Source organism: Myotis brandtii, unplaced genomic scaffold (assembly GCF_000412655.1).
Source record: "Myotis brandtii unplaced genomic scaffold, ASM41265v1 scaffold157, whole genome shotgun sequence".
Taxonomy (NCBI): Eukaryota; Metazoa; Chordata; class Mammalia; order Chiroptera; family Vespertilionidae; genus Myotis; species Myotis brandtii.
The window spans coordinates 1,622,229-1,635,800 of record NW_005355708.1 but is presented as its reverse complement, the minus strand read 5'-3'; the positions used below and the strand labels follow the sequence as shown (position 1 = coordinate 1,635,800).

Genomic DNA, 13,572 nt, shown 5'->3' with positions numbered 1-13,572 from the left:
TGGTTTTAAGGTTAGGTTATTTGTTAAGGTGTTCAAAGGCATAGGTTAAAAACAAACAAACAAAAAAACCTAAAAAGTAATCTTGAACTATACCTAAAAATTTTTGAAGAAATTCAACATGATATATTGATTTTTAAGAATGTAAGCATGCATAGTTACTTAACCTGAAGAATGATATATATCCCCCAAAAATAACTAACATGGTCCAGATTGGCTAGAGAAATGTCCATGAAAGTTGGGGACAAGAAAGTGATTATTTAACACCCTCTTGATGTTACCAGTAAATAGCTAGCCAAAAGGTACAAATATGTAAAAGGAGGATGCAAAAGCATGATTATTTGCAGATGACATGATTACACAAAAATGACTCACAAGAAATTGAAATAATAAAAGACTTGAAGGAATAGAGTTTTATAAATAGATATACAGAATCATCATTCTATATATATTGACAGTAATGATTGAGGGGGAAAAAGTAACATCACTGGCAATCTATTTTATTGACCTAGTTTTCTCTCTTCTGAATCAATATACCAGTATATCAAAGATTTGTCCTGTTGACTTTAGGAGGCATTTATTTAATGTAGTCATTAATTTATATAACAATATTGCTGTCTCTCCCTCTCCTTCCTCTCTCTCTAATATCAATAAAAACACTTTTTTAAAATGTTGGCATCTACAAAATTAGCTGACAAGCAGATCTAGTTTCCACACTAAGCAAGAGAGCAAACTAGCCTGCAGGGCTGCCTGGGGAGGTTGGGCAGGCTTCCGGCGGAGCTGGCAGAAGCAGCAGCAGGGAAGCAGCTGCTCTGGGCAGAGGGAGCAGCAGTGAGGTGGCAGCGATGGCAGGCGCAGGAGAGGCGGCCTGGAAGGTGGCCGCTCCAGGGAGTCTTGAAGTTGGTCTTTGCAGGAAACGGGTGGAATCCCGGGGGGCTGTGATCGTCCTGAAGCAGGCACAGCCCTTGAGTCCTCAGTTTCCCAGGTGTAAATGAGGACCTTTTCTCCAACCCTGCCCCCCCCCAACACGCACCTCCACGAAGACCGTGCTCTCACAGGCAGCCTGATACTTGTCTCTCTCGTGCAGGGGCTGTTTCTCAACCTTCTCCCGGTCGGTTTTCAGTTTCCGGTCAGCTCCTTTGGGCTACAGGAGGGAGACATGGAAATCTCAGAGGCCCCTCCTCACCTGCACACTTCTCTTCACAGAAGGGCTCTAAGAAAGACATCCTGCCCCATCCCTCTGTGCACAGAGAAGGAAAGAGACCCAGAGCGGGGACCGCAGGCTGAGGATCCACAGCAAAGCAGGGCCAGAATCCACACAGCCAGTGAGGCAGGGTGACAAGCCCTGAGAGGGAGGGGAAGGGGCCCGGTGCTGCCTGCACCTTGAACACCTTGATGAGGCAGCCGGCCGAATGTAGGTGTTCAGGTGGAAGCCCCTTGTCACTGGGCTTGAAAGTGTCAATCTGGAGGCGGAAGGGGACGCCTTTCTCTCCACCCTTTTTCCGAGGAGTGAACTCAGTGCTGATGCAGTGAACCTGAGGCGGAGAAGAAGCAAAGAGGAAGCAGCGTGACTCCCGGCCCCACCTACCTTCCAGGGGGATTGCACCTAAAACCTGCGGCCTGCCTGTCACCTGTCAGCAGCGTCTATTCTTCAAGTGTAACTTTATTAGGTTCTTTCCCTATGTTGTACTTTACTTCCCCATGATATATAGGACATTTTAATTAGCATTTTATGAGGTTGACCTGTCTACATTTAGTATCCTTATAAATTGTCTACTTATATCCTTTGCCTGTTTTCTGTTGGTCTCTCTTCTATTTTTTCTTATTGATATACTAGAAGCCCAGTGCACAACATTCGTGTACTGGGGGGAGGGGGGGCTCCTCAGCTTGGCCTCCCCCACGGCCTCTGCGCTCGCCAGCCATCAGCCTGGCTTCTGGCTGAGTGGCACTCCCCCTGTGTGAGCACACTGACCACCGGGGGAAGCTCCTGCATTAAGCATCTGCCCCCTGGTGGTCAGTGCGCATCACAGCAACTGGTCATTCCGCCATTCAGTCAATTGCATATTACCCTTTTATTATATAGGATCATTTATTAACTTTAAGTAGTTGCAATATTTTAAATATTGACATTGAAAACTAAAATGATATTACTCTTTTACATCCTGCACGCTCCCCACTGGGGATTGAGGTCGCAACCCAGGCATGTGCCCTGACTGGGAATCAAACTGTGACCTCCTGGTTCATGAATCGACACGCTCAATCTCTGAGCCACAGCAGGCAGGCCAGACAGATTTCTTTATAGAACATTGGTTTAGGCAGTGTAGCTGTCTGCTCTCTTACTCAACGTAATAGCTCACAGTTCTCTAATTTTGGCTAAATTCACTCTGAATGTAATTTTAGGACATCTACTGTAAAGGGATCATAGTTTTGTGTATTGCTGATTTTCTTCTACCCGCGTGAGCATTGATGGAAGCATTTGCATTTTTACAAAAAGCAAAAAATTAAGTTTTGAGTTGTCTTAAAAGAAGAAGGCAGAACCTTCTGAAGCACAGAACACACCAAAGAAAAGGTCCTCTGGATAAATGGATGAGCCATGGAGAGAGAAGAAGCACTAGGGCCCTGAGGGGACAACCAAACTGAGTCCATGGGAATGACCCAGGAAACGTGTAATGGCCAGGACACCTGGAAGCCAACCATGCTCCCCTGCTAGTTAACTGTGTGACTTAAGCTAGTCATTTAGCTTAACTTCCCACGTTTCTATTCCCTCTTCTATTTATAAAAAGGCATGGATTAGATTAGATGGCTTTAAAGATTTTTTTTCTAGTTCTAAAATTCTACAGTTAATACATTCAGACATTCTTTCACATGCTCCGACTCCTACAAACTCCACCTTCTTTTAATAAGTTCTATTTACCTGCAGGTGGTTGGACTATTAAGAAAAGCAAATTGTTTAAATAATGTCTGACTTTTTGACTGGCTTGACTCTCCTAACGGGTCATATATATAATTTTTTTTCTGGGTAGTGATTTTTTGGGTACATCAATCAACTAGCCAGTATTTATTGCATGGAGCTAATTAACTTTCAGAATGACATTTTCATTTGTAACGTTGGTGGAGATTTGAACTCAGATCTCATCAATGAAAAGCAGCTGCACTAATAACCCAAGTCCCAAGGAGCCCCGTAATTCTCCCAGCTTACCCTCGCCATAAATGTGTGATTAATCGCAGGGTTAAGGGAGTTCTCAGTTACTGTGAAAACAAATCATTACCAGAAACTGGCATTCCCAATTTATTTTATTTATTTTATTTTTATTTTTATTACTTATACCCTATTCTCCATATTTTCCATATGTTTTTGGGGTCCTTTTCAACTAGTCAGGACCTTGTGGAAAGCTCAGCTCACCCCCATATCCTAGTGGGTCACACATGACAAACAGAAAACCATGTCCTTCAGCCTCATGAGGACATGTTTTTGACGAATATCTACGTAAATTTTTCTCCCTGCCCTATCTCACAAGAGAGGTGAGGACCTTTCTCCTCAAACAATTGGGTTTTCTAAAGGAATGTATGCTTCTCATAGTCACTTCTTTCTCCAAGTCCCTGCTCTTGCTGCACTTTATTTTATTTAGGTCTCATGTGAGTGTTCTCTTTTCCCTGCCCAATATAAGACTTGAAAACGCATCCCTTTGCCTTGACTTTCCCCACATACCACTGTCCTCAGCCAGTTTTGCATACTCAGTGCACTGGGGAGTTTGAAGTTAAGCAAGAAACAAGGTAGCTTCATGGTAAGACATCCCAGGAACCAATTGAGCAGGTCCCTCCATTAAAATTCCATCGGCTGGTCCCGGATCAGGAAATTGCTCAGTGGCTGTCTCTTTGTCTCATGCTTCAGTCCACTGTCCCATGTTGGACTCCCTTCTTCTTCACGTGGCCAGCCACCCTTTCTTCCTGCACATGTTCAGTTGTTTCTTAACACAAAACAGGACAGCCCTCCACTCCCTTCTTCAGAGACTCTGGTCTGGGTTAGCCTTTCCCCAAACTCAGCAGCGGTGCCCTAGGAAACCAAGATGCTTTCTCTTTCTCCCAGGGCCAAATTCTTAAGCATCCCAAGCTTCCCCACCAGTCTCCGTACGTGAAGTACAACAGCACAAAATGCCTAGCATCACTCTCACAAGCACTCACACTCTTATATACATACACACATACACAGTCTGTTTCACTCACAAATTCCACACACTGGTAAACAGGAAATCAGTGAACTAGTCACCCAAGCCTTAATCTTTCAGTATCTATCATCAGTCTGAGACGAGGGGGAAAAACAAACAGGAAAGAAGGAGAAAAAGAGGAAAGTCAAAGAAAAGCAAGACCCAGAGGGCAAAGAGTGGAAGGAGTAAGGAGGAGAAAGAAAAGAAAAAGTGAAGTCAGCTTTGTGTCAGGGTGTTTGACTGCAAAGGATGAAGGAGGTGGGGGGATGTGAGTTCTCCCTGGGCGTGTCTCCCTGCTCCTCAGCTGTAGGTGGAACCACTCTGAGTGAGCCGGTCATGTGCTGGTGTGCACAGCGCACATGTCTGTGTAGAGACACCACACAGACACACAGATGGGTCTGCTTTTTGTGTAAGAGCTGCCCTCCCCCTTCCCCTGCAAGAATGATAGCCGGAGGGGGAGTAAGGTGATTGGGATTTAAAAAAAAAAATGACAACACCAATAACTGACTTTTTAATATAAATGTTTAACTTTATTGAGAAGCTGTAAAAAAATGTAGCTGATTCTCCAGGCATTAATAAAGAATGTCTTTTTGATGGTGTGCCTGTCATCCGGGCCTACTGTGGGCCAGAAGTTGGGACTGCACACACACAGGAGAGCCAGAGTGTAACGCTCAGGGTCCATGCGGCCAGGCAAGGAATGGAAAGCTCTGTTCCCCAGGAGGTCTTTCCTGGTAACATGTCCAGCCTTATAATTCATGCTGCTGAGGTTTAGCAAAGTAGCCACGGTAGCCAAAGGCGGGTGTTAATACAAACCAAACCTCAGCCCCTGTCCAGGCTCACTCCTGGGGACTGCAGAGCTCACACAGCTCCCCCACCCTGCGTCACCACCACCCACTTGGAGACCATGGCTTTGGAGAGGGTCATGCCTACAGACACGTCTTTCTCTGTGTGTGACTGGCCTCTGCCAACTTGTGGTGAGACCTTGGATGCCAAAAGTAACCAATTACAGGAGTCCCCATCCTGTGGCTGAAGGCATCTCTTTGTGGGAGTCTATTCCCTGGATGTCATCAGAGTGGGGATTAGAGACCCCGGGGCTCCCCAGGGCGTCTGGAAGGGAGCCTTGGTCAAGTTGGCATTTACCCATTTGCATCATCCCTCCCTAACTGCCAGTATCTACAGCTGTGCCCTTCAGATGAAGGTCTGCGAAACCATTAGTCACCAAGAAGAGATTTCTGGCCCACCCGTTACCCATTCTTTCTTTATCTATTGGATACCACCGCCTCCAGAGAAACTGGGATAAAAAAAGAAAGTGATTGAATGGACTCACACACACACAAAAAAAATGATTGAGCAATAACTTGAGACCTGCCCTCAAATTAGACGCCAACATTTTTTCAAGTTCGTCCTGAAAATTCTGAAATCTCTATCACATCAGTGTCCTCTTCTTTAATTCTAGGACCCTGCCATTCTCTTTCACTGGGATTCTTGCAATGTCTTTGCCAGTATCCTACTTTCCTCTGACAGCTCTGCCTTCCCAATTATCTAGTTATCTTTCTAGAAACAAGTGTCTAATGATGTTTCTTGTCTTCCTGGCTTTCTCTTCTCTGGAGTGTAAAATGGAAATGTTTAAATGTATGCCCATCACACACATTGGGATATTCACATTTCCCCACCCGTGCTGGGTCCATCCATGCCAGTGTTCCAGTGAATCCTCTATTCCTCCTTGTGAACGTTCTTCCTGCACTTCTTGTGTTGGCAAAGAGCTATTCCTGCAAAGGCTAAGGCATGCGGTCATCTACTCTGTGAAGTCTTCTGAGGCCCTCCCGAGCAGGCGACTTCTCCCTGCGGTCTGGTTTTATCTTCCTTTCTGCTTCCCTCTTTTATAATACCCATCCTGGTTGAAAACTATTGCCATCCTAAGGCAGTGGTTTGACTCCTATAACATAAAACAAACACAAGGAGATCATAGACCACATTTTTAGGTCTCAGTATAAGACATGACATATAAAAGGTATTCAACAAATATGTGATAAGTATTTGATGAAAAAGAAGAATAAGTAAATAAGCATATGACTCATTCAGTGACCCTAATGGAGAGCATGTTTGGTATGGGTGATGCAAAGCAGCGGCTAACCCACACATATTTGCTCACATATGTAGAATGACACGATTTATGTAAAACCTAATGTACAAATAAATACACAAACAGCCCAATACTTTATATTTTCTTTGGGAATGCAACTTGCTTTTTTTTTCTTTTTTTACCAAACATATGCCCTGAAGGTCTTTCTGAGTCAGGCCTGTCTGCGTTTGTTTGTTTTCGTCTTTTGTTTTTCTTTTTGCTTTTCTAATTACTACTTTGGATTCCATAGGCCAGATATATCCCAGATGTTTTAGCTATCCTCCCTGGCTGAAAGATATTTAGGTGGATTCTAATTTTTTTTTCTTTACTATTAGATGCAATTGCAGTTATGAAATCCTTGGGCAGATATGCATGTTTTTCATAAGGGTTACACCTGAGAAGAATTGCTAGGTCATAGGAAATACACATTTTGCATGTTAATATATTTTTAAAAATTGCCCTACAAATTGGTTTACAAATTTGTACAAATCTGTACAACTTCACTAACACTAGATACACTGAAAGTCTCTTTCTATTATTCTATCTTCTCATTCTACCCCCACTAAATCCCTCATTGCTATATTCTGGAAATTTAGTTCCAGATATATTTTTTTACAATGAATTTTTATTAAACTTAGTGTTAAATTTTCCTGATATCATTGCTCACCTTTGGTTTTTCTATCTCATTCTTTCTCCTTTGGATTCATCTTTCTCATCACTGGTATATATTTTCTTACAATTCTTTCAAAATGTTTACAGAAGTTTATCTTATTACTCATTTGTAGAAAACTATCTTTCTTTCAAATTTATGCTTAAATTAGGCACTAAGAATTAGGCTGAAAGAAACTTCCCCTCATTTAAAATTTTAAATTTCCTCCAGCATTTAAAATGCTCTCTGTATTCTTATACTCTATGCTGACAAAAAACAAGCAAACAACAACAAAAAAACACTTATGTCAATACAAGCCGCCATCTATTGTAGATCATCTTTTTTTTTTCCTACTCTGATAGCTTTTAGATTTTACTCTTGATTCTTGACATTATAAAATTTTAAGATTATGTTTAGATGATGCAGTAAAGGTTGGTAAAGAATTAGGAAACTTCTAAATATTGGGCTGTTTTATGTTTGGTGGATAAGGAATCTGAATGACTAGATACCTGTCAGGCTTTATTTTAGATCCAGCATCAAAGGACCTAGAGTAACTGAGTTCTGACTCTAGCTCTGCGAGAATAGGTGGGTGACTGTTGTCTGAGTTTAAAGCTTCTCTGGACAATAGGTTCTTCTTTCCTCTGACAAGAAATGAGGAGGTTATGAGATCCTTTCAATTAAAAACAAACAAACAAACAAACAAAAAACACAGTGTGCTGAGAGCACTAAATTTTCATAAACTTTAAGAGATCTTTTGTGGTTCTTTCTTCCTTAAGACAATATCAAATATAAACTATCCCAGAAATAGTACTCCTAGCAGACTATCTCATTGAAATGGTTTCGAGAAATCTAACATCTCTTAACTCCCTTCCTTGTGTCTCTTCCTAGCAATTGCATTTCATTTGAAAATATGGCATGAAAATCAGAAGAATACCTAAGTATAGGAATGTTGTTTCTTTTCATCTTCGAGCTGAGCTCGAAGGGGATGGTGTAGGTCAGTGAATTAAAGAAGGATTCTATATAAGACACTACATATATTCCAACTTTTGCCAAAAGGATTGGTAAACATTCACAAAGGAAACTCTGGAAGGCTGAAAGATTTCTCCCTCCAAAAGGCATGGGAGCCCTCTGAATTAAAGCTTCCGACCTCTGAGTACCATGCTGCCCCTGATTAAAAACAAATGGAACATGTGCTGTGGAGCATAAGTCTGCCTGATTTATGGCTTGGAAAATTAAGTTACTATTACTTATGGGGCTTGGAAGCGAAGGCCCGATGCAATAGCTAATTGAGAGTGGAGAAGGGGTGGATGCTGAAATTGGGAAAATATATTTTAGAGAATGGCTGAGTGAAGACATCGGGGTATGTAATTAAATGGCCTTAAAAAAAAAGTCACGCTCCCACCAACCTGTTATATCAAACAGTTGAAATGTGTTGGTTTTATTAACTGGTCTTCTGCCATTCCTTCCATCAAGCTGGGCACAACGGAGTTCATTTTCTCTGTTGACTGCCTGACTGTAGGAAACATTTAAACTTCTCTGACCAGTTGTCTTATAATAATGGAATATTAGTTCAGGAGACACATGTGTGGTAGTTCTCCAGTCATTAAAGACTGTTTAAAATGCGGGCAATGACTAGGTTTTGGTAAGCTACACAGATGTCTCCTACGTTCTCCATAGTCTTAAAAGAATGTTTTGGTGAGTTTTCTGATTCATCAAATGAACTTCCAATAAATTCTAGGAAGGAATTTTATTTTCTGAGGAGTACAGAAACAGGAAGTTCTGGGTGTGAAAGGTCAAATGCTAGGAGACCTGGGAGGGCATGAAGCCGTGCGAGGTGCCCTCACCACCAGTTCTCCTTCCTGTGCAAATCCACTCTCCAAGCAGCTCAGAAAGCTGCCGGGTTAAGGACTCAAAAAACAACGATTTCTTAAAGTTGGGCTGTGACTAGAGGAGTGATCAAATGGATGACATGTGTGGAGACACTTTATTTTTATTGTACAATCCAACATTCCAGAAAGATTGCTGTAATTTAGAACAACTACTGAAAATTTCTGACATTGATGGTGATGCTGTCTCATCATAGTAAAGGCCACTTTCATAGTCATTGAACTCGGTTACTGAGGATACAGGTTTGTAGACTGATTTAAATACAATGAAGGGCTATTTTGTCCCTTGAGGATTATTTTTCTCATCGAAGCACTACAAGAACATTTCCCCTATCTACTCTCATGTTGTAAATTCAGACACTTCTTTTATAGTGGTGGTTCTCATCTGGGGGTGATTTTTGCTCTGCAGGGGGCCATTTCACAAAGTTTGGAGACAGTTTGGGTTGTCACACTGGGGCAGGAGGTTGCTACCGGGGTGTAGATGGTGAAGGCCAACAACGCTGCTAAATATAATAAAAGGAACAGAACAGCCCCCACGTAAAGAATGAATCAGTCCAAAACATCCCAAGTTAATCAATCCACAATAGTGCCAAGGTTCAGAACCCTACTCAAGAGAGACCTATAACTGTGAAGTATATACATCATAACTCAGAAAATTATAGTCTATGGACTCATAACACAAATTGAGGAGATCACTACTACTCTAAATGGATCCAATTTATAAAAATTCTATGTACACATCCTCTTTCAGGAGCACATTTATTGTTGAAAATGAGATGTAGATGCACAGATTTATGGCAAAGAAACAACAGAAAGAAAGCCCATGGTGACACCAGGTAGAGAGGAAGCACCTTCTCCAGCCTGGCCGGCTCTGCACACAAGAACTCACTAAATATCTACCGAATGTTATTTCTTTAATCAGTTAGTTATTTAAAAACATATCAGGATAAGTCTTCTTAAGAATTCATATCATTTATTTTTTAATAATGGTCTAAGATGCCCAACAGGATTAAAAAAAAATCCTTCCTAAAGAAACTAAATTCTCAAAACAACAACAAAAAAGAAACTAAATTCTTATATTTTCCTAATTTAAATAAAATTAAAGAAAAAGTGGCTTTCAGGGTGTGGGCTTGGATGAAATGGGAGGTAGTTTGGGGGCAATTTCAGTCTCAGACCCAATTCATTTAGTGAGATACACCAACTATTTACAGACACAGAAATATTTGTGTGACTTTCAGAGGCACATCCTGCTGCAGCCTCAACCCCAGCTGGGCGCTCCTGGGGACCCTGTTTTCCCGTCAATCACGATAAGACTACGGTCTCAACTTGAGCTCACTCACTAGCCTGAGGTAACAAAGATGTTTCACACCCGCTAATTAGGGGCTGGCAGGTAACCCATCTAACCCCCGAGATGGGAAACACATGGTTAATAAATTGTTTGGTCACACATCCTGCCACTCTGACTCCAAGATGCTCACACCAGCTGCCCATCCATCCACGGGCTCTAACCTTTGAGGGGGGAGGAAGGGTTCTGGTCAGGAATTTTGAGGAGGGCAGGGAAGGCAAAGAAACAGTGACCAAGGGGAAGGGATCCGGAGGGAACCAGAAACAGAGAGACCAGGAGCTAAGGACAGTTATCTGGGCTGGAAGTTTCTAGACTTTCACCGAAGTGTCTCACATAAACACAAAGCGTGAAATGTCGTTAAACAAAGAAATACTGAGTCTCTCTGGATGTGTATAAGCATATGTAGAAACCATATTTCACACTCTCTTAGTCATCTTGTTTAAGTGATTGATTCTAGGCTAACATAACTTTCCTTTATTATTAAGGATTTTAAAAAATTATAAGAAATAAAAGAAGAGTTGTTATTAGGATAATAAGGACGGGAATAGAAATTAAAGATCTGACAAAACAAAACTCCTCTCCATATACTATATAATAAAGAGGTAATATGCAAATTGACCATCACTCCACACAAGTTGGCCCCCCCCATGTGGCCACAAGATGGCCTGCAGGGGAGGGCAGTTATGGGCGATCAGGCCATCAGAGGAGGGCAGTTAGGGGTGACCAGGCCAGCAGGGGAGGGCAGTTGGGGGCAACCAGGCCTGCAGGAGAGGGCAGTTAGGGGTGACCGGGCCGGCAAGGGAGGGCAGTTGGGGGAGACCAGGCCTGCAGGAGAGGGCCGTTGAGGGGACCAGGCCTGAAGGGGAGGGTAGTTGGGGGGACCAGGCTGGCAGGAGAGGGCATTTGGGGGCAACCAGGCCTGCAGGGGAAGGCAGTTGGGGACCAGGCCTGCAGGAGAGCAGTTAGGCATCAATCAGGATGGCAGGGGAGTGGTTAGGGGATGATCAGGCTGCCAGGCAGAAGCGGTTAGGGGCAATCAGGCAGGCAGGCAGGCAGGTGAGTGGTTGGGAGCCAGCAGTCCTGGATTGTGAGAGGGATGTCCGACTGCCCGTTTAGGCCCGATCCCATAGGGCAGTCGGACATCCCTCAAGGGGTCCCAGATTGGAGAGGGTGCAGGCTGGGCTGGGGGACACCCCCCCCTGCAGTGCACAAATTTCGTGCACCAGGCCTCTAGTATATGTATACGTGTATATATGTTTGTGTGTATATATATATGTGTGTGTGTATGTGTGTGTATACACATATTTTTTATCTATAAGATAAAAAAGTTATACTAACATTTCTTCTTGTGGTCAATGATATTAATTATGGTTTATTTTTGACAGCCTTACCTGTACTAGGAAATAAATTAATGGCTGCATGATGAAATTTAAGTGTAACTCAAAGATAAAAAACAACTCTATTGAGGAAAATGCATCTTGCAAATTTAGAGAATTTTTAAGAAGTGATTATACAAAAGCAACTGAACCTAACTTCACTCAGGAGCCGTGGCATGGAGCATTGAGGGAGTCACAGTGGACACTATTTTATTAAAAACGAGTAAATGAATTAGGTTTATGCTGTGAGAATAAGTTGGCTACAAAATAAAAATAAAAATAAATCCAGCCTAATATCTGTTTGTTTAATAAATTTAACTATATAAAATGGCCGAGTTTATAGGTCAACAATTAATATCAACAATTTTACATAGTTTAGTATAATAGCATCATATAATTTTAAAAGAATTCAACAGAAAATTTTAAATATCTCCTCTTACTTCCCAGATTATCTGTGAAAGAGAATTTCCAAAGTTAAATTTTGTCTCCCCCTACCATGTTAGAAATAAGTCCTTCCTCACGAGGCATGTAAAATTAATTTCATATCAAACAAGAACCAATGGTTTCTGGGTGAGTTGGGATCACTTGGGAAGTGGGGCTGGGACGTGGCAGCCAGTCAAGCAGAGGGGTCGGATCAGGACAGTGGGACCCAGGAAAGCCAGCACTCACAGGGCCAGGCTAGATTCTGACCTCTTGCCACATATTTACTCTTTTAAATCAAGAAGCCAGTGAGGCGGCATTATTTCTAGCTGCATTGTTCTAGATGAGGTGTCAAAGGCAGGCCAGCTAAGTAGTTGGCTAAGCTCACCATTTGTGGATATTAAAATAGGATTCACACCTAGGCACTTAAGGAGACACTGTATTTCTCCCCAAACAGCACCCTCCCCTTCCAGCTATCTTCCCCTGACTCCCTGTTACATTTCTTTATGGGCATTTATCCTCACCTGCTGAGTATATTTGCAAGGGCTCCTGTATTTGTTGTTTGCCCACTGGGCTAAATTAATTATATTTTTAACACAGGGTCTGGATCAGGGTTGCCAAATAAAATAAAAGATATCTAATTAAATTTGAATTGGAAATAAGCAACGAATAATTACTTAAAATATAAATATGGCCCCAGCCGGTGTGGCTCAATGGATAGTTGGCCTGCGGACTGAAAGGTCCCAGGTTCGATTCCAGTCAAGTGCATGTACCTTGGTTGCAGGCACATCCCCAGTAGGAGGTGTGTAGGAGGCAGCTGATCAATATTTCTCTCTCATTGATGTTTCTAACTCTCTCCCTCTCCCGTCCTCTCTGTAAAAAATCAATGGAATATATTTTTAAAAAATAAAATAAAATATAAGTATGGGTCCCAGCTGATGTGGCTCAATGGTTGAGCATCGACCCATGAACCAGGAGCTCACAGTTCAATTCCTGGTTAGGGCACATGCCTGGGTTGCAGGCTCAATCCCTAGTAAGAAATAGCCAGTCGATGATTCTCTCTCATCATTGATGGTTCTATCTTTCTCTTTCTCTTTCTCCCTTCCTCTCTGAAGACAATAAAAACATAATTTAAAAATAAATAATAAAATATAAGTATGTCCCACATATCTCATGGGACATAGTTACACTAAAAAAGAAAATGTTGTGTTTTATCCGCAATTCAGAATCAACTGGATGTCATGTGTTTCTATTTGCCAAAGGGGACAGCCCTAGCCTGCGTCCTTGAGAACATCCCCCCTCCCCACACAATCCTGTTTCCATCACCTGGCTTTCCATTAGACAGATACCCCACTGCTTTCAGAAAGCCTCAAGGAGTCCTGGTGCATGACAGTAACTCCTTGTAGCCCACACATCTCTTCCTGTTTCGTCTGTGACCCCTTTTCCAACCTCTGATATCACCCCTTGTTAGCATCCTACTCTGGCCCCTTAGGCCAGTCTCCCAGGCATTCAGAGAGCAGGTTAAGGAGGAGTGGGGGTGGTTGGGCAGGGAACCCTGAGAGTTTGAAGGCT

At 42.4% G+C, this 13,572-nt stretch overlaps 1 long non-coding RNA gene across 1 annotated transcript; it reads right to left on the bottom strand.

Moving 5' to 3' along the window:
* Positions 1–639: 639 nt before the first annotated feature.
* Positions 640–1,736, bottom strand: LOC102244696. Its single transcript, XR_313317.2, has 3 exons — positions 1,380–1,736; positions 1,031–1,141; positions 640–944 (listed from the first exon to the last, which is right to left on the bottom strand). It is a non-coding gene; the product is annotated as an uncharacterized LOC102244696 (long non-coding RNA).
* Positions 1,737–13,572: the final 11,836 nt, after the last annotated feature.